Source organism: Leptonychotes weddellii, chromosome X, assembly GCF_054177405.1.
Source record: "Leptonychotes weddellii isolate Sample4059 chromosome X, ASM5417740v2, whole genome shotgun sequence".
Taxonomy (NCBI): Eukaryota; Metazoa; Chordata; class Mammalia; order Carnivora; family Phocidae; genus Leptonychotes; species Leptonychotes weddellii.
In genome coordinates this window covers 42,608,739-42,636,074 of record NC_138385.1, presented here as the reverse complement: position 1 = coordinate 42,636,074, position 27,336 = coordinate 42,608,739, and the positions used below count along the sequence as shown (strand labels likewise).

The window sequence follows — 27,336 nt, the reverse complement described above, 5'->3', positions numbered from 1 at the left end:
GGTATTTCCTGAGGGTACACATGCATATTCAAGGGAATCAGAGGATGACTAATATCAGTAGATTGAAAGGATTGGGAAGGATAGGTAAAATGGATGCTGGATGGAGGGATAGATGAATTGATCAGTAGATTATGTATTTCAATAAATTATAGAAGCTGTCTATATAACATTAAGCATTCCTTCTAAATAGATGTTTTTAAACCCCTATTTTATCTACAGTATATTCATATAAAATATAGAAATATATGAAAGAAGAACTTGAGAAATAACATTTAGCTTGAATTATTTAATGTTAAATCTGGCATCTAAAAGATAAACTACATTAGAGCTGGATTTTTTTTTTTTTCTATTTTGGTTTTCAAAAGTTAAAGTCATATCCTCCTCCTCTAGGTGTAAATAAATATCTTGAACTGATTGATCACCATTTTATATCTCTAGAGGGAATAATACTGTAAATACTTTATCTGATAATAAGTAAATTCTTTCAACAACTATATGGCAGTCACCTTGTTTCAAGGTTAAATCTATTGCCTTTTTCTTCTGTGATATGCTTACTTTCCTGCTAAACTTAGAAATTATGGTACTGAACTCAAATTACTTGAGAATGGCAATTTAGATGTATGTGAAAAATGTTTTTTCATTCTAAGGCTTTGGGTTCATGAATTAATACTGTGTTTTATGTGGTCTGATAGTGATGCTGAGTACTTTAATAAATAGGAATACTGGAAACAGAAGTTTGTGGGTGACTGGAGGCAGGAAATCCTCAAAAATAACCTTGGATTATGTAACTTCCCACATCGGGATACTTAATGTGAAGATTTAACTTTATTGCTTTATTTAACTGTATTGCTTTATTAGATTTTTCTTACAAATATGTCATATTGTCCTGTGGCTGGAAACACCACCTACATCTTTCAGCTTTTGATTTTGGTTCTTGCCTCATATATTTGAATTTAATTCCCAAACCTCTTGTTCTTTTTAACATTTTCTTCTTCGATTGGCTTATGGCCACACAACAGCTTGCAACACTGAGGAGGCTTTGTTGCTCATTTAGAAAAAAAAGTAATTTCAAACCTTCATGAACTTGGCCTAGACTCTTTATTTTATTTCTGTCTTTATTCAGGTAATTAAGCACTTTAAAATGAAAATCCAGAGCCTTCTGTATCCGTATGTTACAGATGAATGGTTATTCTTCATTTAAGTGGCACAAAAGTGTGACTATTTGTCCACAGGAGATTGCAAACTATATTAAAATGTATGGGGCTCTTACTTTGCATATCATATTTTTTTAAAAAACAAAATAAAATATACAGCAATTTATTTTAGGTAAAAAGTTTAGAATATTGAGTTGAGTTGGTTAAAAACTCCAAGTTAATGAATTATAATGATAGAACTGTTGCTCAAATTATTCTTGCTTTGGAAGACTCCGTAGGCACCCATTGAGAGTTTTAATCTTCTAGAAAATTACAAACAAAATACATGATCTTCATATGTATATATGTCATATGAATTCTGGTGCCTAATTAGTATTTTTCTACTCTTCTGGCACTTCCATAAAAGAAGGATATTTTAAAGTGGAATACTTGATTATGTTTTAAAATTAGAACCCCGATTCTATTTTTCATACAGGATTCTTTGTAGTGGATGATTTTTCCGATGTTTCTGCCCCCTGCCAGTAATTTGTTTTGCCTCAGGTCACTGAACTTTAAACTGAGCACTACAGGCACAAGTATGGGAGTGGTTTCCCTTAAAAGTAATCTTACCTACTTAAAGAGTAATCTCTCTTATAAGGACTGTGAGTTCAAAAACTGAATAGCACTGTCATGCCTCTAGGTTTTCAGAATAGCACCAGTACTATAGTTAGCAACAATGGCATGATGGCTGGGGACCAACTGAATATGCAGGTTGAATCTTCACCACATCTCCAGATTGAGCTAAGTCCCATAGCACCTTATGTCCACCCTTACTCTTTCACAATATTGATCGAACACTTAAAATGTGCTAGGCATTGCCAGACCATGAAAATATGATATCGCACAAGATGGAAAACTTGACCTCAGGTTACTGACAGTCTGGCATTTACATGCTTCTCTGTCTTGCTGTCTCCATGGTCAAGATAATATATGGTGTGTTAATTTCTATATGCCCATCACAACGTGTAGCATTTAGCAACATGTAGGCACTCAGTAGGTACATTTTGAATCACAGAATATAGCTAGAGACAATGAAGACCATATAGACCCAACTCCTACTTTTAATTAGCACTTCCAAAGGGATATTGGTGAACAGCAGTAGGCTGTGCTTGTGGTTATTAAACTTTTCTTCATATAAATCTTCTCAGGGGGACACCTGGGTGGCTCAGTTGGTTAAGCACCTGCCTTTGGCTCAGGTCATGGTCCCAGGATCCTGGAACCTGCTTCTCCCTCTGCCTGCCATTCCCCCTGCTGTCCTCTCTCTCTCTCTGACAAATAAATAAATAAAATCTTCTAAAAAATCTCAGGAACTTAAATAACATTAAATCACCTTTTTAGAGCATGCATGTAAAATATAATCAGATTTAAAAGGGATAATCCAGACCTTTTTAAAGGAAATGTCAAAAAAGAAAAACTGACCTAGGAGGTTAAAAAAAAAGAATAAAACCTGTCCTATGAATGGATTGGCTCAGGCTATTTCCTGCATCCTGAAAAATAGCCAGTGGCTTTGGAAGGAACCTTATCACCTCTGTCTCCCTTTCTCTATCCAAAATTGGTTGCTGTTCTTCCTCAAAAAAACAGATGGAAAGAGTAAGCAAAACTAATTTTAGAAGACTACAAAACAGGGAGAAATGGGGGAAATTGTCTTATAAATCATGGTAAGAGTCAGTAGGGAGGTTCTAGGATCAAAGGGGATGATCTATAATGGATATAATAGCACTATATATGTATAGAAATGCACATTGTTCAAAAATCTAAATAACCATGTGGGGAAGTTATTGCTATTATCCTGATTTTTTAAAATTTTTTTAAGGATTTTATTTATTTATTTGACAGAGAGACACAGCGAGAGAGGGAACACAAGCAGGGGGAGTGGGAGAGGGAGAAGCAGGCTTCCCCCTGAGCAGGGAGCCCGATATGGGGCTCGATCCCAGGACCCAGGGGTCATGACCTGAGCCCAAGACAGACGTTTAACGACTGAGCCACTCAGGCGCCCCTATCCTGATTTTTTTAAAAAGCAAAGTTCTTGGTATTCTTCATGTGCTTATGCTCATAATAGTATTGGAAGTTTTAGTTCAGTTGTGTGGTGAATTAAAATAGAACCTATATTCTTTTTTTAGTAAGTTTAAAAATGGTAATATTCACTCTCATTTATTGAATGTTTCCTCTGGATTAGACATTGCCTAATTTTACATACTTGAAGTTTTAAAAGATGTTCTTGTTTATTAAATGAGGAGTATTTTACATATCTAAATGCTAAAATTGACCACCATTATGCCTGTTTCATTGTAGTGAGCTCAAATCATGTCAGGATAACTTCAACAACCATGAAGTCATTTGTAATAGCCCTGTTGTTTTTAACTCATTAATTTCTAGAGGTTTCTCTTTTTCTCTTTTAAGATTACTAGGAATTATGTATTCTATGTTTGTGTTTGGTTCCTGTTGCAAATAATGGTGGGGTGAGGTTCAGAATCACACCTGAAATCACATTTTCAGTTTTGAGAAATAGCCCATACTAAAGAGAGGTGAGAGGGAACACTGTGAATGGACTGCTAACTAAAAGCCCATTAACCACAATGTTGACCTTACTTCTTATATCCTGTTGACAAATTTCTTACCACAGTTACTCACATAGATTTTGTCAGTGGCAGGGCTGTCTATTGTCCAAGATCAGCTTAGCTTTTTGTTTGACTGCTGGCTAAATCATTTTACCAACTGGAGGACAGGGAATGACTCAGCAGCAGGGGCACCTTTAACACATTGACAAGAAGAGCTGACAGAATGCTAATGACATTAACACCCTGTCAACTATCAACTCCTGGAATTTCCTCATAGTAGGAAGGAAAGTCATTTGAAGTGGTTAAAAATCAAGTTACTGAGGAAGCACACTGTCCTTACCAGACAATTCAAAACAGATTTGGGGTCTGCACTGCACTTCAATTGTGTTAAATTTTATTCCACTTTCTTTAGTAAGAGAATTTTTTTAAAGATGAAAAAAACAGTTATTATTCAACCACAGTAACATTAATCACATTTGAAAACATGCCATTAGGGTGCCTGGGTGGCTCAGTCGTTAAGCATCTGCCTTCGGCTCAGGTCATGATCTTGGGGTCCTGAGATCGAGCCCCACACTGGGCTCCCTGCTTGGCGGGAAGCCTGCTTCTCCCTCTCCCACTCCCCTTGCTTGTGTTCCCTCTCTCGCTGTGTCTCTCTCTGTCAAATAAATAAATAAAATCCTAAAAAAAAAGAAAGAAAACACGCCATTAACAGGTTTTAGTGAGATAATGATTCACACTTTGTAAAATAAATGCCATGTAATAAAGAAAACAAAAACAAAAAGGAACATCAAAAGCCAAGTCCTCCCCACTTTTTGTTATATGGATATAGTAATCCAGGCTGTTTTCTAGCTCCTGAAGAAAAATGGAGAATCTAGGCTAGACTGGAGGGAATTTCAGTGGTTCTGACTCTCTCTCATTACCTTCAATTGTCTGCTGGTCGCAAACTCAGAAAATTAGGAAGTTCAAAGCAACAAAGCAAAATTTTTTTATGAGACTGCTCAGGGAGAGAGGGTCCAGGAATAAATAAATAAATAAACAAACAAACCAACATGGTCAGTAATGGAGATACTGCATACATTGAAAAGCAGATTGTTTTAGAAAACCACATAGGGAAAATATTGCTTTTTTAAAAAGGAAGATTGTTACCGTTCTTTGAAATACACACTCTTCATAATAGTATTAAGTCTTTTATTTTACCTATTTTTGCCTTGATTTGAAATAGAAAGTATAATAAAATATAGTAATAATAAAAGTGATAATAGAATAGTAATAATAGCAAACTGTTTAGTGAATATTATGTGCCAGTCACAGTGCTAGGAATACACACACACACACACACACACACACACTCATACACAAATAATTTCAAGTAATATCCAAAGCAAACCTATGAGGTAGGTACTATTCTTAACACCACTTTAAATATGTGAAGATTGAGTCTACAGAGGTTCAAAGATTCAACCACATGTGTGAGATCACAAACATAATAAGTCTAGTTAGTGAGAGGCAAGATTCAAGTCTTAATTTTTCAGACTCCAAGCCTTGTGCTAATAACCATGGTATTGTGTAGGCCCCAGAATCAGAAATCTTCATAAATCTGTGATAAATTCCACATTTGTTCACTGTGAAACTATTTATTGTATCCTTTCCAGTCTCCCTCAAGTGGGAGAAATTTTCTTTTTGAAAGGTTTGTAAAGTAAGTTAAAAATTAGCTGCTCACTTATACCATCTCCTCTAGAAAGCCTTCCTTAATCATTGCAATCAAAATTAATTTCCCTATCCCCTGTGTTCTCATAACATTTTAATACTTTGATTATTATACTTGCTGGCTCACTTATACTCTGCTTATATGCATGTCTGTTTTGCACACTGGGTTATAAAGTCTTTTGAGATACAGATTCTTACTCATTTTTGAGTAGTCTACAATAAGCCTAGCACATGGCTTTGTAGAAAGTTATCTTAATAAATGTTCTGGCAAGTAAATAGAAAGCATTAACTTCTTATCCTGGCATGACTTCAGTTTGACAAAAGAAAGGAGTCTAAAATGTTTCCAGTATTATTCCTTTGTTATGTTTTGATTTAAAATGAAGGTATTAAGAATTATGTCTTAAACTCTTAGATAGAAATCACATTCTAAGAACCTGAATGGAGCAGATGTTTTTTAGGATCAGTCAGGACAAAAATTTTCTATTAGAACAGCAAAACTACCTAGACTATGAGCTATCTATTTCAAACTTTATTTAGAGAATTGATAGACATTTGGTCCATGATGCTAATGATGAGAAGAGAATATACTGCTCAGCTAAAGGATGCATAAACGTTTTAGGCCACTAGAGACTCATCTGGGAAACCATCTTTTCAGAACATAAAACGGGATGTAATTTGTCTGAAAGAGTTAATGTACCCCCCAACCTGACAAATTCTCATTATTCCCACCAGAAGCTAAGTTTTAAGAGATTAAAAGCTTTTCTATAGGATTTATTCATATTGAACAGAAGTGATATTTTATTTATTTATTTATTTATTTTTTAAAGATTTTATTTATTTATTTGACAGAGAGAGACACAGCGAGAGAGGGAACACAAGCAGGGGGAGGGGGAGAGGGAGAAGCAGGCTTCCCGCGGAGCAGGGAGCCCGATGCGGGGCTAGATCCCAGGACCCCAAGATCATGACCTGAGCCGAAGGCAGACACTTAACGACTGAGCCACCCAGGCGCCCTGAGCAGAAGTGATATTTTTTAAAAAGCTTGAAAAAATAACCCAATATCGTTATGTTTTTTGGATGTGTATGTGTACTAAAGAACATGTAACATATACAAATATCTGTACATAGATATAGATATGATTTAAAGCCATGTTGGTATTTACAAGAACATAAATTGGGTATCATAGCAATGAATCTATGGAGTTCGTTTCCTTTTGCTTTGATTTAAAATTTACGAAAATATTTTCATTTATGAAGGGCATGTATGGTGTGTTGAATATGCACAGTTTATAGACAATGATAGTGATATTAGTATAACTATTCAAGTAATATACTCTTGTAGTAAATTCTCAATCATGTACTATTTTTATAATGTAGAAAAATATATCAGTATCTTTACCTATAATAGAAATCTATTTACTAGTTACTTCTAATTAGGATCAGTTTGAGATAGAGTTTTTGAAAATTATAACAAGTAAACTTAGCTTTTCATTGAATATTTCCAGTCCTTTTCTTCTGGTTTTAAACTTCAACATATAGGAGGTGAATTAGCTTTATAACATGACAACTAAAAAACATGCAAGAAAAAAAACAAGTCAATGTGTTTAGTAATCATGTGATGATACTCTCCTTTGTGTTACATGGGTAAAAAAAGATAATAACCAATTACATTGTTCCAATTCATTAATGAAGTTAGAAATGTAAGGAAATATGTAACCAACATCACTGAAATTTTCCAATTGAATTTTGGTGAGAATGGAAAGTCAATGAAAAATTAACAAAAGAACTATAGAAAAGCTTTCCAGAATCATCAGTGAGAGGGGAATATGACCTAGTCACCAATTGATGTTCTTTGAGTAAAAAAAAAAGTCATGAGTAACAGTTGAAAATGATTCTGAGGGGTGAAGATATCCACCCCTCTTTACCTCATCAGAAGCAGACATTTGGTAAATGTCTTTTTCATGGCTTCTAAGGCATTATCAAATTTGTGCACAGAAAATCTGTTCAGTTACTGATCTCTAGATTCTTTTATCATGGGACTGACTTGAAACCTAAAGAGATCCTATTTTATTTTACACACTGTTGAGAAATACTCTGTCTACTTTATTTGCTCCATATATATAAAAGTACTTTCAAATTTTAATGGTCTGTACAAATGCAAAGCATTTTTCTTAATCCATTTGAATTAAAAGATATTCTGGGCGCCTGGGTGGCTCAGTCGGTTAAGCGGCTGCCTTCGGCTCAGGTCATGATCCCAGAGTCCTGGGATCAAGTCCCGTGTCGGGCTCCCTGCTCTGTGGGGAGCCTGCTTCTCTCTCTCCCTCTGCCTACTTGTGTTCTCTCTCTATCTGTCTGTCAAATAAATAAATAAAATCTTTAAAAAAAAAAAGATATTTTGACTGAGTAGCAATAGACCTAAGTTCTAGTTTTGGTCTTTGCAAACTTAGGAAAAATGTTCTGTTTTCCCATTTATAAAACTAAAACAATAATAATTGCCTTGCCTACCTCACATATGTTGTTATTAGGACTAGGTATAATAATGACTTTGAACATGCTTTGTAAAATAGAAAAAGCATACATAAGGTATAATTTATCATTCTGCCCTAAACCTCACAAATGGGAAATAAAATATTTCCCCCCAAGGAAAAGCTTTATCAACAAACATGGTCTGCCTTTGTCCGACTTCATTTTATCTGTTTTTTTTTTTTTTTACTCTAAGTTCTAACTTAGTTTTTTTTTTAAAAAAAAACTGAACAGCAGGACATTCTCTAAAATGTAGTGAATGACTATAGAGGAAGTAGTATGCTTATGCTTCACTATTCTGAGGGTATCCAGATATTAGGTATTAAATACATCTCTATGTTTTTCACTTTGGTAGAAGAGAGAAAGAAATAACAAATGGAATTTGAAGATACTTGCATACTCCATGAAAGATGATACATTAAATGCTAGGGCATCTATCAAGTAAGATTAAGGTATATTTCCTGCTTTCAAGAAGGAATGTAGTCAGAGGTAATAAAATTGATAGAGGTAAGACAGCAACAAAGAATAAAAGATTTCATTTAATGAGTGTGCCATAGGCTGAAAATACAATAGCATTTTCAATATTCCTTCTCTTTTGGTCAGTGAGACAGCATTTTGGCTTTGACTGCACTTGGGAATTAACATGGTAACTTCATTATTTTGTTGGATATGTGTTCTCAACCCAAGCAAGAGACTCAAAGTTAAGTATGGAAATGCATTCCAAAGCCAGACGGAAATTACTTCTTCATTATCTGTTGTTTTGTATTAACTATCTCCCTTAGCATAGACAATTAAGAACTGGCTTTACCAACGGTTTTCCTAGGTTTAAAAATAAGTTTCTTTTCATGTTTTTATCAGTGAGTATATATTAAGCAGCTACTGCAGAACCTAGCAGTATAGTAAGTACCACTGAACTGAAGCATAGAAATGAAGTACAAAATATTCTCTCTGCTCTGAAGAAGCTTAACATTTGGTTAAGAGCACATTGATGAGAAGTCACTAAAAGCTTAGTGTTTGATAAAGTTTAGTTGTGTGGCATTGGTTATAAATGCACTAAAAGTTAACCCAGTAGAGGAAGTTGTTTGGAGCAGCTTCATAGAGGAGATAAGATTCAACCCCTGCTGATATGTAAGCTCTCTGTGTGCAGAAGTTTACTGTGTTGGTTTTGTAGTAATCATCTTGTACTCCAATTGCCTGGCACCCACTAGGGCTCAATATGTCTGGTGAATGAATAAATACATGATTTGCTCTCTGCTACTATTTTACATCAAGGATGTTGGAGTATTTTATAGAGGTGCTAGTTAAAAATACTACATTCTCTCATAGATCATCTAGAATGTGATGATATTTGACTTTGAAATTCATTTAATGTCTTTATTTAAATAAACCCTCCAAAAGCCCCACCCATTATGTCTGATAAGATAAATACTAAAATGATTTTGCATTCCAGGAATTCACCCAAACTACAGTGTATTCTAGGATTGGGTTGAAGGAGGATCTAAATTTAAGATTTGAAGGGATCAACCACATATTATAGACCTTTTTGTATTTACAAACAGGATTTATTACTAAACTTTTTTTCTTCAGTGATTCCCATATAATTCAATTAAATAGCTTAAATTCACAGTGCATGTTAAAAAAGATAATTAATTGGGGTACCTGGGTGGCACAAGGGATTAAGTGTCCAACTCTTGGTTTCACTTCAGGTCATGATCTCAGGGTCATGAGATCAAGCCCCACGTCAGGCTCCAGGCTCAGCCTGGAATCTGCTTGAGATTCTCTCTCCCTCTCCATCTGCCCCTCCTGCTTGTGCTCTGTCATTCTCTCTCTTTCTAAAATAAATAAATAAATCTTTTAAAATATTAATTATTTATAGACACTGAGATACTATGTGATGCAGCATATGTGATAGGTTATCTAACATTTCCATCTAAAAATTCAGATATCAATACATAATTGACACAGTTTGCTCTCTGCTCTATATTGTATCTCCTTTTTACCTATACATATATTTAGTCATTCTTTTAATACCCAAATATGCCTTGTGAATAAAGCATTTGTATACTGTGAGGTATATAGAAATGAATAAAACTTGGACTTTTCATATCAGAAACATGTAAGTTTGTAAACCGAATCAACAGCATACCCAAATTATTATAAGACAGTATGGGTATAAGGTGATATCTCATTGTGGTTTTGATTTGTATTTCCCTGATGATGAGTGATGTTGAGCATTTTTTCATGTGTCTGTTAGCCATTTGTATGTCTTTGGAGAAATATCTGTTCATGTTTTCTGCCCATTTCTTGACTGGATTTTTTGTTTTTTGAGTGTTGAGTTTGAAAAGTCTTTATAGATCTTGGATGCCAGCCCTTTATCTGTAGTGTCATTTGCAAATATCTTCTGTGATATCTCTGTGGGTTGCCTCTTTGTTTTGTTGACTGTTTCCTTTGCTGTGCAGATCTTGATGAAGTCCCATAAGTTCATTTTGCTTTTCTTTCCCTTGCCTCTGGTCTAGTAATAAGTTGCTGCAGCCAAGGTCAGAATGGCTAAAATTAAGAACACAGGAAACAACAGATGTTGGCGAGGATGCAGAGAATGGAGGACCCTTTTACACTATTGGTGGGAAATGCAAACTGGCGCAGCCCCTCTGGAAAACAGTATGGAGGTTCCTCAAAAAGTTAAAAATAGAACTACCCTATGACCCAGTAATTGTACTACTAGGTATTTACCCAAAGGATACAAAAATACTGATTTGAAGGGGCATATGCCCCCCGATGTTTACAGCAGCAATGTCCACAATAGCCAAGGTATGGAAAGAGCCCATTCATCAGCTGATGAATGGATAAAGAAGAAGTGGTATATATATACAATGGAATATTACTCAGCCATCAAAAAAAAAAATGAAATCTTGGGGTGCCTGGGTGGCACAGTCGGTTAAGCGTCCAAATCTTGATTTTGGCTCAGGTCATGATCTCAGGAGATTGAGCCCTGGGTGGGGCTCTGCACTTAGTGGGGAATTAGCTTAAGAATTTCTCTTTCTACTTCTCCCTCTGCCCCTCCCCCCACTTGTGCTCACTCACTCTCTCTCTCTCTCCTTCATAAATAAATAATTCTTTTTAAAAAAGAATGAAATCTTGCCATTTGCAATGACATGGGTGCAACTAGAGTGTATTATGCTAAGCGAAATGAGTGAATCAGAGAAAGACAAATAACATATATGATTTCACTCATGTGGAATTTAAAAAAACAGAACTGGTGAACATAGGGGAAGAGAAGGAAAAATAAAATAAGATAAAAACAGAGAGGCAGGCAAGCCATAAGAGATTTAACTCTAGGGGACAAACTGAGGGTTGTTAAGAGGGGAAGTGGGTGGGGGGATGGGGTAATTGAGTGATGGGCATTAAGAAGGGCACTTGGTGTAATGAGCACTGGGTGTTATATGCAACTGATGAATCACTAAATTCGACCCCTGAAACTAATAATACACTATATGTTAACTAGCTTGAATTTAAATAAAATCTTTAGAAAAAAGACAATATGGGTATGATTAATGCAATGTACGTAGTGGAAAATTTATTCTGTATAAGGTCTTTGGTCTACATAGAGTGTTCACAAAATCATCTTAGTAGTAATTCAGAGCAGTGGAAGATCACTTCCTACTGAAAACTTGGGATAAGATTTTATGGAAGTTACAGATCAGACATAAGCAAAGACTCAGTCATTAAAGATTTAAAAATGTGTTGAAAGAACATCAACTAGGCCTGTTTGGCTGAGAGTAATGAGAGTTTTACTACTACAGAGAGTAAAAACTCAGATTCCAAAATTTCACAAATACTCATCTAAAGAGTTTGGACAGTATTTGGTGGGCTATAAAGAGCTGAAAGGCAAATAACTCATTTTTCTTCCTCTCTGTTTCCAACCATTATGTGGTATTTGCCCAAATGGGATGATACTTGCCACCTGCCAACTACTGACTCAACTAAGGAAATAAATCAGATAAAGGTGTGTGTGTGCATTTATGTGTCTGATGGGGCAGGATATTTTTTTACCTTCAATTATACATTTAACTGCCCTATAGTTTGGATTTGTAACACAATAATAACTTATTCTTCTATAGTATTTTATAGTTTAAAAGCTGTTTTATCTTAATCGTGTCTCTGAAATATTACACAGCAAAAGCTATCATATTAAGTCTTGCACCTAGTTGATGTTTTTGAGGGTTCATTCATTCCACAAATATTTTTTTAGTGATTCTCACTATATGCCAAGCATTGTGCTAGGTACTTGAAATACAGTGGCAAGCAAAATAAAAATGACATAATGCTTACCCTCAGGGAGTTTTTACTCTGGTGAAAGAGATAGGTATTAACTCCACAAGCAACCATGGCAGGTGACATGGAATAGAATTATATCACCATGCCAATACATAACCTAGTTAAGAAAGGCTCTCTTGAGAAGGTAATGCTTGAGTTGAGATGTGAAGGATGGATAAGAATTCAGGGAAGGGGTGAAGATGAACCATTCTGTCTTTTCATCTACAGGTGTTAAGAATGTTTGACAGTTTGCTAATTTGATGATTTAATTAGCTGCAATTTCAGGGTCATGAGCTAGAGCCCCACATAGGGCTCCACGCTCAGCGGGAAGTCTGCTTGAGATTCTCTCCCTCTCTCTCCCTCTGCCCCTCCCCACCTCTAAAATAAAATAAATAAATCTTTAAAAAAATTAAGTTGGAGAGTTAGAAAACTCTGAAATTGAACCAACTACTGAGGATATTTTATGTTTCAAAAATTCTGTTAACTTTTTCCCCCAAAGTTGCTTTTACTATTGGCTAGGGATTGAATGTCAGTGTTTTTGAAAAGCTATCTCCAATTCAGTGGAAAACCTAAAGCTCTACGAACCTTGTGGGAGCTTGAATTTTTCAGCTAAAGAGGTTCGAATAGATTTAGCTATCCAACCGAACTTTCACATCACCAGAGATTTGCCCATTGCTCGTTTACATAGAGCTTAACTACAGTGGTTTCCTTTTTCAACATTTACTTTTTATTTAAACAGCTTAATCGAGAGCTATAAAAACACTGGATCAGTCTTTTCAAATAAAAATGAAATGCAGCTGCTCAATGGGTTAGTCTTAAGAAACGCTGCTGCCTGCAGAAAGTTTAGGTGTTAAAATGATATTTTCTTTTAAACACCAAAAAATCTAGTTTTGGATAGCAAGGTCGTATCTTTGAATTGCAGGTTTTTAAAAACCTAGCAGTTCTTTTGATTTGTGGTGTGTGTGTGTGATGAGATTAACATTATTGGTATGTTAATTAAAGGAAGATTTCTATAATTTTATTAACTCAGTCATGCTACATATGGAACATATTCCCTCACTATTTGTTTTTCTGCACATATCTTATATATTGTTATTTATGTTTTTTATAACATAAATGTTAAGATATGGTTAGGTTAATAATACTAATATTGATCCAAAACTCTATTTTCCTCTCCTGTAAGTCATTGCTTTACCTTTAAATCTTAATGTTATTGAGAATGAAGTGTTTTAATACTTACTGCCTTTAGAGGAAATGGAAGTATCAGCTTTCAATAAGTTAATCTGAACCTAGAAATTCAGGAAAATGAAATGATAATTCCAGGTTATGCAAATAAATACATTTAAGTACAAAGGAATTATATTAGGTTATCTTGAATGTCCCTTTCAGCTCTAAAAAGTTCTTATATCCCAAATCCAGTGTAGTGTACCTTTCCTTGTTCCACTCAAACATTAAATGCATGCATAAATGTTGAATTAATTTTCCCCCTGATATTCATTGCACTAGTATTGATAATATAGTACCATAATGTTATTCCTACTGGTAACAAATTTATGCATTCAGCAAATATTTATAAAATGTTATATAAAAATACCTACTATGTGCCAAGCCTTGTTTTTGTTTTTCACTAAGGATTCAGTGATGAGAAACAAAAATATGTATATATCTTTGGGCATATATTCCAGTGTAGTAGACAATCAAAAAATAAATTTGTAGTATAATACCAGAACAGAATAAGTGGTAAGAAAAATAAAGATGGGAAAAATGATTAAAAATGATACTGAAGCTTTTTTTTTTTTAAAGATAAATTGGTCAGGGAGGAACTCTTCTGAGGGAGTGACATTTAAACAGATTTGAATCAATGAGGGAATTATTTGTGTGAGTAACTGAGGGGAATGCTTTCTACACAGAAGGTACTACTAGCGCAAAGACTCTGAAGTGTGAACATGAGCATGGAAGTACGCAAAGAATAGCAACAAGACCAGTGTGGCTAGTTTACAGTGAGAGAGGCAGAAAATAAGAAGGAGAAAGAGTAGTGAAGGTGAAATCATGGAAGACCCTGTTGTATGACGGAAAGCCATTTGAGGATTGAAAAGAGGAGAATGGCAGTTACATAGATGAGGAAGACTGAAGGAAGAGGAAGAGAGATTGTGGCAGTGGTAAATCAAGACTTCGGTTTCAGATCTGTTAAGTTTGAGACACTATTAGGCATCCAAGTGGAGAGGTAGAGCCTAGAATATATGAGACTAAACTCTAGGGAAAGATCCAAACTAGAGATCAAAATTTACGAGCCATCACCATGTAGATGCTGTTTAAAGCCATTAGATTAGGTAAGGTTACCTAGAGTGTATATACAGAACAGAGGTCCAAGGACTAAGGTCTAGGTTACTCCAACATTTAGAAGTTAAGAGGATGAGAAGAATTTTAACAAAAGAGGTGGGGAAACCAAAGATACAGCTAGTGTAATAGGAGGAAACCAGAAAATTGTACTGTCCTGGAAGCCAAGTGACAACAATGTTTGAAGAAGGATTCTTTTGACTAGGCTCATTTATTCTATGTATTGATTAAGAGGTATTGTTGTGGCTTTGTTAAATTAACATTTATTAAGTAGAGCCAGTTCAAAAGTTTATTACTCACAGGTCCTAGAAGAAGTACAAGCAGGCCTCAAGGGACCACATGGGGGAGGTCAAAGTAGGGTGAAAGCAAAGAAAGCTACAGGACTTGGGGCACATGCCTTTATCAGGCCAGATTGGTCAATTCAAACCCGCTTTTTGGTAAGCTCCACATGGGTCTTATCTGAGGGAAAGGCCCTGGGAGGGGGAGGACACTGTTGCTCAGAAGGGCTGCTGGGGAAATCCTATCAGGAACTTAAATTTACTTGTGACTCCATGGGCTGCTATCTAAGTTGTGCTCTTTGGGAGGGACTAATGTCAGTTCAAGGCCCCTGCAGGCCACTTGGCCACACAAAATGGATGCTGAAGCAGCAGTATCATGAAGTAGTTTAGCTTAATTCTCGACAGGTATTTTGTATAAGGCATTGAACACAGCAGAGAGGAGCTACTGACTTCAGAACCCTCTTTACGTGTTTTATTAACAAAATGTAGACTTACATCATGCATTTCTTCTTTTACTTTGTTATTTGTTCAGATAGTGCATGCAGAGAGTTATGTTAGATTTTTTTCTTCTATTGCAGCTGACTCTGTATTTCTAGATCAATCAAAATGTCCCCACTAAGTTTTCAGCTAGATCACAAATAAGTGCCATGAGACATTCATTTCATGTTTTTAGAATCCTTTGCATTAAAGGCTATGAAATGCTTTGAACAAGTATTCAGTGAAATCTCGATTTCCAGTATCTGGAATTCCAGTAGCATATATTCCTTTATAGATATCCAAGATTTCCAAGTTTGAGCATTAACCATTTGAATGCTGGAATCATACCCTTTTATTCTGGGAGCCAGGGTGGGGGGAGGGAAATATTGTTCTGAGGTCCATTATTATATTGAGCGCCAGCTATATGCTAGGCATTTTATTAGGCACAGTAACTATACCTCATTTGCCTCCATAATCACAATGTTTCAACTGTAATTTAACTATATTTTAATGATCTTGGATTATCAATTCCTATGAAGTGCTTTAGAAGTATGTGTCCTGGTAATACAGTATTCTGTTTCGCCATCCTACTGTAGGTCTGAAACTTTATTTCATTATTTGCTTTAACAATGTCACATTGGTGTTCTTGAGACACAGATGATTGCCCCCTGTGTGTGAATACATGTACATATGACTGTATCTTTCTTAACTCTCTTTTTAAGTCTCTCTATGTGCATCTGTGTCTCACAGAAATACGCATATACAGACATACAACAGAACACATCACACATTTGAAGGCACTTTATTGAAGCAAAAGTGGCTATTCATTCCCTTCCTACACATTTGCACATGCCTTTGAAGCCATCGAAGCAACCTGGTCAGGTGTTTAATCAGCCCTTGTACACATTTCAGAGGCATTCCATGGCTTCAAGGGCTACCTTACTGTTGGTCCTCCTTACCTCCAACCCTCTAGGAATTCAGGGATAGTCAATCTTCTGTCTCTTTAGAAATGATTTTACTCTCTGGAGTCAGTGTATACTACCCATGTTATTGCTGTTAATTTCTGCAGGTGTTATTCTACCATTATTTTTGTTATAGTTCCTCATTGATTCAGATCAGTACAGAGTAAGAACATCAAAGCTGGAGGCAGTTGACAGTAGTGGAGCCGAGAGACTGATTCAAAACATGTTCTACTCCCTTGGTAGAAAGCTGGGGCATTGCATGCCTAGAGAAGAGTGGTGCTTTAAAAAGACCCATCTGCCAATGACATGCAGAATGACTAAAAAAGGGAGACACTGAGAACAGGAATATCACTTTAGAAAGTCAAATATTTCCTATGCAACAAGCACTATTCTGGGGCCTTCAGGTAGAGAGATTAATGAGACAGCGTCCCTGTTTTCATGGAGCTTAAATTTTAGTTGGGATGAAGCTGGAAGGAGGATTGGAGATTCAGTTGTGCTAAGTGCCACTGAAGGAAAAAAAAAACAGTTATGTGGTAGTGACTGGGTACTACTTTAGATTGGGAGAGCAGAAAAGATTTATTTGTCAAGGTGACATTTGACCCAAGGCCTAAAATATACAAAGGTTCCAACCATGTAAAAATCTGGGTAAAAGCATTTTGGTAGGGAGAATAGCTTGTTCAAAATTATGAAAATGGAAATAAGCTTAGTATGTTCAAGGAACAGAAAAAGACCACTGTGGGTGGTGTGTGGTTAACAGAGGGAAAATTAATAGAAGATGAAAACTGAGAAACAGGTAGGAAATTGATTATGAGTTAGCATTTAAGTTAAGCTAGGTGCTAGGGATCTTGTGGGGAATAAATCATAGTACTTGCCCCCAGACAGTTTGTAGTATAAATAATATATTCTTTTGATTTAAAAAAATAAGAATTTTGCCCACAACTTTGGAAGAACCAGTATAGACTATTTCCTGTTTTTGTTTTATACAAATTATTTTGTCTCACAAGGATCTGTTGGCAGCATTTATTTTGATGATGGACTTTCAAGTGTATGTTTCATTCACTCTCAGTTTGAACAGTATTATCTTTATGTGCTGTGCCTAAGAATTAGAGCGATGACTCATCATTCTTATTGGAACACCACCAGGACATCTCACACGATATCTAATATGAAGCAGCTATGCTGTCTACCTCCAAACAAACGATTCTTTGGTGGTTGGATATCTTGTAATTTCTCCATTTATGTAATTCTCTGCTATAATCTAATTTGTAAAGTGGAGTGGGAGAAATGAGAAAAATTTAGAAATAAACATAGCACATCAACCTTTTATATGTAAAGCACCTCACATCTCAATTTGTGTTGTTTCAGTCCAGTGTGAAACAAAAAAGTATATAATTATAAATATAGTTTTTATTTTTTACTCTTGGTAGGAATTTTTTTATCAACACATGTTTTTAATTGCCTGATCTGTTTTGACTTTATCTATAAAGAGAAGTAACTTCTCTTTGCTGTATTTCTCAAAAATGACAAGCTAACTCTTTGAGCCAAAACAGTGTTCATGAAACAAGATTTTTGTTGATTTTTTGAAGAGTAGCCCACCTTATTTTTGAAACATCTTTTATTGTGGTTAATATTTCCATGGCATAGAATGAACTGCTTATTTTGAAGTTATATAGCTAATCTACAAGAATTAGCTTTCTAATATCTGTTACCAAACCAAGAAATGTGTTGCACTGGAAATAGAAGAAATGATTTTCTTAGACAGGATGCTGACACTTGGACTGTGCATAGAGTTGATGTGTAAGATAAATCAACTCTCTAATTATCAATTGTTACATCTGACTTTGTACACATTAAGAATCTGCGAAGAGTTTCTAAGTTATTAATAATAAGAATGCCATGTGTGAAATGTAATGGGGTGCGTCAGCTGGATTAGAGTGAGATATTGCAGTAAATGTTGCTCAGCTTTACCATCTGTTACATATTCTTTTTGCATAATATTTTAATCCATTAAAATGTGTTTTTTTCTTTGAAAAAATTAACATACCTTAGGTCATAACAAAAAACTATTAAGAATTAGTCTCTGATGGCTGACCTTTCCAGTGTCCTAAGGTTTGTTGTTTTTTTTTTTTTTTGTCTTCATGCCCTCATTAAGATGAAAAATGACAATCCCTAGAAATAGAACATGCCAAGCTCCCAGTTGCATTGCTAACAAGTAGTAAGTCCCATTAACTTCTTAACTTCTCTGACAAGAACTAAATTTGGCCATATTCTTTCTGAAACTACTTGTTCACAGGAGCAGTGATTGAATGAACTTAGGACCTGCTTTCAGTAAGTGGAATAGAAAAGTCATGTCACAGCATGTCAGTTCCTGCTTAGTGAATAAAATATTCCCTGGGGTATAAATTAAGGACTTATATACATAACTCTTTTAAGGTACCCAGACCCCACTGATTTCTTTACGACCTCAGTGTGCAAAATGGTACCTATATGACTTAAAAGACTTAATGCACAACCAGATTGTCCAGTTTTGACCCCCAAAACAGTTTACTCACCTGGGAGCGTCTGGTTCAAAATGGTCTCTTCCCTCTAATGAGTAAGAGAGCTCTTTGTAGTGTATTAGCTTGGTGCTCTCAGACCATTCAATGAAAGGAACTTGCATGTCATTTAGAGCCATTTACCAAATGAGCCATTTTGATCTGAAAAAGTTAAGCACTATTGGGCCAGGCAATTTACCATAATTGAAAAGTTCCAGCAGAAAATATGTAAGTTCTGTTTTCTAGCCAACTTGTATTTGTGCAGTGTTGCTCTTGGCAGCTTCCTAGGTTATTTTGAGTGGTCTACTCTTCTTTTCTTCCCCTTGTTATTAGTTTGTAAAATAAAGCAAATTACTGATCCTTGAACTGTGCTATTACACATGCTTGAGTAATTTCATTTCATTTACAAAGAATTTCATTTCATTTATTTATTATTTATACTCTACTTCCAGAACAATGTGTACTGGCTTATTTTTAAATCTTTCAAGTTCAAATCAACAGAGAATGTTTCCAAGTTCTATCCTGAGGAACACTTATGCCATAATACATTATTTCTCATTTACTGTGCTATAGTGATATGTTGGTTTTTGTAGCATTTCTCTGACCACCTAAAAATAACTATTAACAAAACCTCATGCCTGGGGTCTAATATCACTTCTTTTGAGGTGGTGTAGTCTATTGGGAAAGCATATGAAATTTAGAGTTATGTGCCTAAATCTATCAATTGTGTGATCTTGGGAAAGTCACTTGCCATTTCTTGCTCCGATTAGGAGTAGCGGTTAATGTGGAGGTGCCTGGGAGGTTCAGTTGGTTAAGCATCCCACTCTTGATCTCAGCTTAGGTCTTGGTCCCAGGGTCGTGAGTTTAAGCCCCATGTTAGGATCCACGCTAGGCATGGAGCCTACTTTACCCAAAATAAAGAATTTGGGGGATGCCCCGGTGGCTCAGTTGGTTAGGTGTCCAACTCTTGATCTCAGCTCAGGTCTTGATCTCACAGTTGTGAGTTCAAGCCCCACATTGGGCTCCACACTGGGCATGGAGCCTACTTTAAAAAAAGAAGTAGTGGTTAATGCTTATCTCCCCAAACCTTAAAGGGTTATAATAATCAATGCAATAAGTATCAATTGCAGATAAAGGGTGTAAGTCCAGTGTTTTTCCCATTGTTAACACCAGGTAGAGTAACTGTCAGTTGAATTGAAATTACCAAGCATCTCCCATGTACTCAGGGACTCAGACAAATGGAAGAGAGAAATGCTAAGACAAGGTCCCTATATTAAGGAGCCCACAGTGTTGTCGGGTAAAAAACAAGCACACAACGAATGTGATAAAATTCATGGTGGAATCAGTGGCACAAGTGAGATATGCAAAAGTGTCATAGCTGGCAGGAAGTAGAATCAATGAGTTCTGACTAGGGGGTTGGGGAATAGATAAAAAATTAGGGTAAAACAAGAAAACGTGGGAAAATACATCAAACCCCTTTATAGATACTAAGACACAGTCTAATTACCAATGCCACTTACTTACTTTAGTAGACATTTGCATAGTATTTGCTATATGCCAGACATGTTCTAAATGTTTTACGAGAGTAACTTACTTAATCCTGTTAACAACCACAGTAAGGTAGATGCTATTAACCCTATTTTACATGATGAGAAAATTGGTATAGAGGAGCTAAGTTGGCCAAGGTTGCAAAGCTACTAAGTGGCAAAGCTGATTTTGAGTGGGAGTAGTCGGACTCTGGAGGTGGCATCCTTAATCAGGTGGCTATACTGTTTTTCCATCACCCATTGACACAGAAGTTGATACCTTTTCTTGAATCCAATGCTAGAATCCCTTGTATAACATTCTGACAAGTGGTCATTTGGATGTCTGAGTACCTGTAGAAACAACAAGGACCTAACTAGCTCTTGAAGCAGACAGCTACATTTTTAGACAGCTGTAATTACCAGACAGTTCTGAATTTGAGCCAAAATCTGCTTTCCCTATAACTTCCACCCACTGATCCTGTCTACTGTCTGATACAGCATGGACTAATTCTACAACTTCTTCCACATGATGACTGTTAAAAGTATCTGAAAATATCTCCATCCTCCTGCTTGAATTCTGCATTGTCTTTTCCATTTGTTGTGCACCAAGATATAAAAAGAAGGTGGTATGTCAGAGTAATTAACAAATTCCATAATTTCATTGAGCATCTATTTATGAAGTTCCTACTGTGTGCGCAGTGTTGTACCAGGTGCTACCAATGGGACAGAGAATGAATAGCAAGATATGTACTCTGTACTGAGCTATTCACTTCCTACCCAGGATGTTAACAATTAACATTTAAGATATAAACTGATGAATAGAACTATTGTCTGTGCTTATTGAAGTAAGGATTTAAATAAGTGGTGGCTTGCTATGTATATCTGTACGCAGATTACAAGCCTGTGAGCTAATCCAAATTTTATTCCCCACAACAACTAGCATCAGGCCTTGTTTAGAGTAAATGAACAATAAATATTTATGAATGAGTGAAAGAGATGTAGTATTCATTAATGCTGTGCTTCAGATAATTACTGTTATGCTATTCACAATGTGGTCATGACAATGGGGAAAACAGTTTTACTTTGATGTTTGAATTTCTTTAAATATTCCATTTGCCAAACTAAATAATAGCACTGGAGAAGTAAATTTACCCAGTATAATTGTCTGAATAAAATGTTTGGAAGACAGCAAGGTGATTCAGCAGCCAGAAGTATAGAACTTTAATAGTATTGATCAGTTCTCAACTCTGTTTAAAAAGATTTACTGTTATCATCTGAGAAGCTCTCTGACACCATGTGAGCCCAGTAGAGGCATTTTCTAGGTTATCATCATGGAGTTCTCCTTTAATGCCCATTATTGTGACTAATATTGTTATGATAGTGGGGAGAATTCAGCAAAAACATTGAATCTGTACTCTGACCATTCACTTTGTATAAAGCCTCACACAGTCAAGCAGTCAAGTTCAGATTGGATTTTAACCCCAATACATTAATGTTTGCTATATGTTTTGAGGAGGATGGGCTATGTATGGAAATATATATATATTTCCTAATTTGTGGTCCCTGAAAACTTGCATGACTGATAGGGTACTATAAATAATAAAATGATGCATGCCCATGTTGGAAACTTCAAGTGCCTACCTGTGAACAAATTATTATCCTTTCTGCTGTCTCATTTGGCATAACCTTAACATTATTCATTTATGTGTGTTCCTGACTGATTATTAGCTATGATGGAGAACTTTAATGTAGCATAATTTTTTGAAAAATCTTTGAAAAAATAAGTCAATATTTTATTGGACAGGACTTCTCTAGGATGAGACCTAAAATATAATGGGATGGGAGAAGTTCTTTTATTATGTTAGAGATTTTGATAGTCCTAGGCTATTGAAAGTTACAATTAATTAACATTTTCACTAATGATCTGTAAGGAACACCAATAAACAATACTTTAAGTTCATGAGTAATAAATTAATATATGCAGAAAATACCAATGAAGACAGGAAAATAATTCAAATAGACCAGAGAATTTAGAAGATAGAGGAATGTAACAGGAATTCCATTAGCCACATTTAATCCCCTACTCCAGCAAATAAAAGGCAATATTCACTGCATTCTTGGGGTACAGAAAATAAGTAAACAAAATAAATAAATATAATTGTCAACAAGATAATAACTATGAGAAGCAACAGCTTTTGTTTGTGAAGGGGCTCTGAATATATTTCTACATATAAGTATTTTAGCTTTGTGCATCTTAGAAACAAAATGATTACATCATCTGAATGGCAGGGCTTGTAAGGAAGCTAACATTTACTAAATGCAATCTACAAGCCAATCACTGTATTTAGGTACTTGAAATACATTGTTTTCTTCAGTTTGTCACATTTTATAGAATGAGACACATTATGAAAATTTCCAAGATCTCATGTTTAAAGGGGAATTTTTACATTTAAAAATGCTCCCATGGGGCGCCTGTGTGGCTCAGTAGTTAGGCGTCTGCCTTCGGCTCGGGTCGTGATCCCAGGGTCCTGGGATCGAGCCCCACGTTGGGCTCCCTGCTCAGCAGGATGCCTGCTTCTCCCTCTCTCACTCCCCTTGCTTGTGTTCCTTCTCTCACTGTGTCTCTCTCTGTCAAATAAATAAATAAAATCTTAAAAAAAAAAGATAAACAACTTATATGTTTAAAAAAAAATGGTCCCATGCCTGGGTGGTTCAGTTGGTTAAGCATCCGACTCTTTGTTTTGGCTAAGGTCATTGATCTCCTGGTGGATCGAACCGCGCATCGGGCTCTGCGCTCAGTGCAGAGTCTGCTTCAGATTCTCTCTCTCCCTCTCCCTCCCACTTTCTCTCTCTTGCAAATGAATAAATAAATTCTTTAAAAAAAAAATAGCCCCAGAACTCTGTTTGACTAATCAGGCCACCAGGAGGTTAGGATAATAGTTTTTTTTAGATTTCTACTGAGTCAGTACCCTGTTTTTTTTAGGAACCTGTTTTTGAGAACCTGGAAGACCCTGGATAATTAGAACACATTTTGGCAACAAGAAACATAACTAAAAGTCATGTATCTTTTTGGTAGTGGATCAGTAGAACAATGTCAGTGTATAAAGGGCAATAATTTTCTTCCATCTTTCCAGTCTAAGTTTTTAAATATTATATATTAAATATTTAAATACACACACACACACACACACACATTGTTTTGCTTGGTTTTGTTTTGTTTTTCTTTGGTTGTCTTTAGCCTTAATACTATATGTGGTAGGAAAGTTAGAGGCAAAGTCAGGCCTTACCTTGCTAATCTGCAGCAAGTTCCTTCCATGCCTAAGTCAGGCACTTGTTGATTAGGCACTAAGTTCCAACCTCATCTAATTTTTTTTTTTTTTTTACTTCTAAGAGATGGAGTATCCCCAATGAGATTCCTTCACCAAGCAGAGCCAGGAAAACAGTCCAGATTTCTAGATACTGTAGATTAGCATTTTTTCTACTGTCAGAAATGATCTCAGAATCCTTCTCAATGCAGGATTCTAGGCAGTCTTTTGCTTCGAGTTGTCATGCAAGCTGAAACATACATGATACCCCTCCAGAGTTTACCATTTAAATGCCAGCAATTGCACTACTAGGTATTTACCCCAAAGATACAGATGTAGTGAAAAGAAGGGGCACATGCACCCCAATGTTCATAATAGCCAAACTGTGGAAGGAGCCAAGATGTCCTTCAACAGATGAATGGATAAAGATATGGTTCATATATACAGTGGAATATTACTCAGCCATCAGGAAGGATGAATACCTACCATTTTCATCGACATGGATGGAATTGGGAGATATTATGCCAAGTGAAATAAGTCAAGCAGAGAAAGACAATTATCATATGGTTTCATTCATATGTGCAATATAAGGAATAGCACGGAGGACCATAGGGGAAGGGAGGGAAAACTGAATGGGAAGAAATCAGTAAGGGAGACAAACCATGAGAGACTCTGGACTCCAGGAAACAAACTGAGGGTTGCTGGAGGGGAGGTGGGTGGGGGGATGGGGTAACCGGTTGATGGGTATTAAGGGCACGTGATATGATGAGCACTGGGTGTTATACGCAACTAATGAATCATTGAACACTACACCAAAAACTAATGATGTACTATATGTTGGCTAATTGAACAAAAATAAATAAATAAATAAATGCCTCCTTATGAATGAGAAATGCCTGTAGTGATGAATCAGTGTAACATTAAGTGGTTTGGACATAAATACATTAATTGGGATGTGATAAATAGCATTTATATGAGAATTGTGCCTGAAGTATATATATGTAATAGATATATATTACTGTGTTCACTCCGTAGGAGTATGTATATATATAAACTATTCAATCCATAGAAGAAGAGCAGTTCTGGTGGCTAGATGCTTAAGCTATTAAAGTTAGAGAAACCAGTTAAAGTGAAACTATAAGAAATGTCTAAATGGTGCAGTCTATGATCATATGGAACCATTTCTGCTAGTCAGTGTTAGATGTCTTATTATTATGTGATTAAAAGTATTCTAGGGGGAAAAATGCTACAACTAAAAAGGCACATGGGATGTTAGAGTATTAAATTAGGAGATGTGGATTCAAATCCTGCTCCTGTGAAAAAACCGAGTATGCATTTGTTTGAAAATCAGTTCACCTCTGGTTATCATTTTTCTTGCCTGAAAATGAAGGAGTTGATTTAGACAATTTTTATAGTTATTTCTAGTTCTGAATGTTGACTCTGCTCCCACCATTGCACAGGTGATCTAATTATTGTTGCTCTTTCAGTTTGGAAATTCCCTTGAATCTTCCATGAAATAAATACCATCAAAAAAAAAAAAGCCTTGAAAAGTAAAACAAAGTCATTAGGAGAAATGAATACATTATTCAGTAAAACTCAGGTGTAGTGTCTTCATTGAGAAAATTGTTTATCCACCACCCCAAAATTTTTAGATTGTTCGACATAGTAAAGAAAATCCATTCAACCAAGATCCCATTAAGCACCTATATACATAGATGTAGATATAGATATAGATACAGATATAGATATAGGTATAGATCACATTCTATAAAATCCAAGCCCAAAATAGCCTATAGCACAGCGGAGGGAAAAATCACCTTTGGAAGGGAATATCGGGAAAGACTTGAGTGGATAGAGTATGTTTAACCAGTATAAGGAAGTTCAAGCTTCTAAGACCCCAGCTGAGTTAAGAAGACCTAAAAACTCCACTTAATGTCCTCTTCTATCAACTCTCCCACTGAATTTTGGAGCTATCCCTACCCCTCCCATTCCTGCACTGCTCTTTGGCTTGAATGCTTCTTGTCAGAGGACTTTAATCTAATCCATGCTATTGCCCCATTTAGGAAAGATTTGTAGAATGACCATAGCTGGTTGAATAATTTCATTGCAAATATATGGATTTAGGGCCATGTTTCTCTGTTGTTAGCATTACTCATTCTAACTCCTTGAAAAGAAGGGGGAGGCGCCTGGGTGGCTCAGTCGTTCGTTAGGCGTCTGCCTTCGGCTCAGGTCGTGGTCCCGGGGTCCTGGGATCGAGCCCCGCATCGGGCTCCCTTCTCAGCGGGAAGCTTGCTTCTCCCTCTCCCACTCCCCCTGCTTGTGTTCCCTCTCTCGCTGTGTCTCTGTCAGATAAATAAAATCTTTAAAAAGAAAGAAAAGAAAAGGGTTTTTTTTCTTTTTTGGTTTTTCTAGGACTTTTTTAGTAATTATATTCAATTTCTCCCCCCTCCCTTTTTGTTATTGCAGTATAATTGACCTACAATGTTATATTAGTTTCAGGTTTTGACAATTCTATATATTACTCATTGCTCACCATGTTAAGTGTAGTATGGACTATATTCCCTATGCTTCACTTTTCATCTTTGTGACTTTTTTATTTTATAATTGGAAGTTTGCACTTCTTAATCCCCTTTATCTATTTTGCCCAACCCCACACCAACCTCCCCTGTTATAATCACCAGTTTGTTCTTTGTATTTAAGAGGGTTTTTTTTGTTTGCTTGTTCATTTGTTTTTAAGATTCCATGTATAAGTGAAATCATATGGTATTTGTCTTTCTTATTTCACTTAACATAATACATTCTATATCCATCTGTGTTGTTACAAATGACAAGAACCCATTCTTTTTTATGGCTGAGTAATGTTCCATTATGTGTGTGTATAAATATACCACATCTTCTTCATTCATGCATTAGTGAATATTTGGTTGCTTCCATATCTTGGCTATTGTAAATAATGCTGCAATAAACATGGGTGCATGTATTTATTTTCAAATTAGTGTTATCATGGGTGTGGGATAAATACCCAGTATTGGAATTACTGGATTATATGATATTTGTATTTTTAATTTTTAACAAACCTCCATAATGTTTTCTACAGTGGTTGCACTAATTTACATTGCCACCAACAGTGCATAAGGACTCCCTTTTCTCCACATCCTTGCCAACATTTGTTGTTTTTTTGGTACTAGCCATACTGTGAGGTGTAAGGTGATATTTCATTGTGGTTTTAATTTCAATTTCCCTGATGATGAGTGCTGTTGAGCATCTTTTCATGTTTCAGTTGGCTATCTGTATGTGTTCTTTGGGAAAATGTCTATTCAGGTCCACTGCACATTTTTTTTCTTTTCTTTTTTTTAATTTTATTATGTTAATCACCATATATTACATCATTAGTTTTTGATGTAGTGCACCCCCCTCCTCTCTAGAACCCTCAGTTTGTTTCTCAGAGTCCATGGTCTCTCATGGTTCGTCTCCCCCTCCAATTTCCCCCCCTTCATTTTCCCTTCCTACTATCTTCTACTTTTTTTTAACATATAATGTATTATTTGTTTCAGAGGTACAGGTCTGTGATTCAACAGTCTTACACAATTCACAGCGCTCACCATAGCACACACCCTCCCCAATG

General features: G+C 35.9%; 1 protein-coding gene across 2 annotated transcripts in view; it reads left to right on the top strand.

The window, feature by feature from the left end:
• The window catches only part of LOC102727555 (protein diaphanous homolog 2), a 687,910-nt gene that overhangs the window by 385,527 nt on the left and 275,047 nt on the right, over positions 1 to 27,336 (top strand). The window lies entirely within an intron of this gene.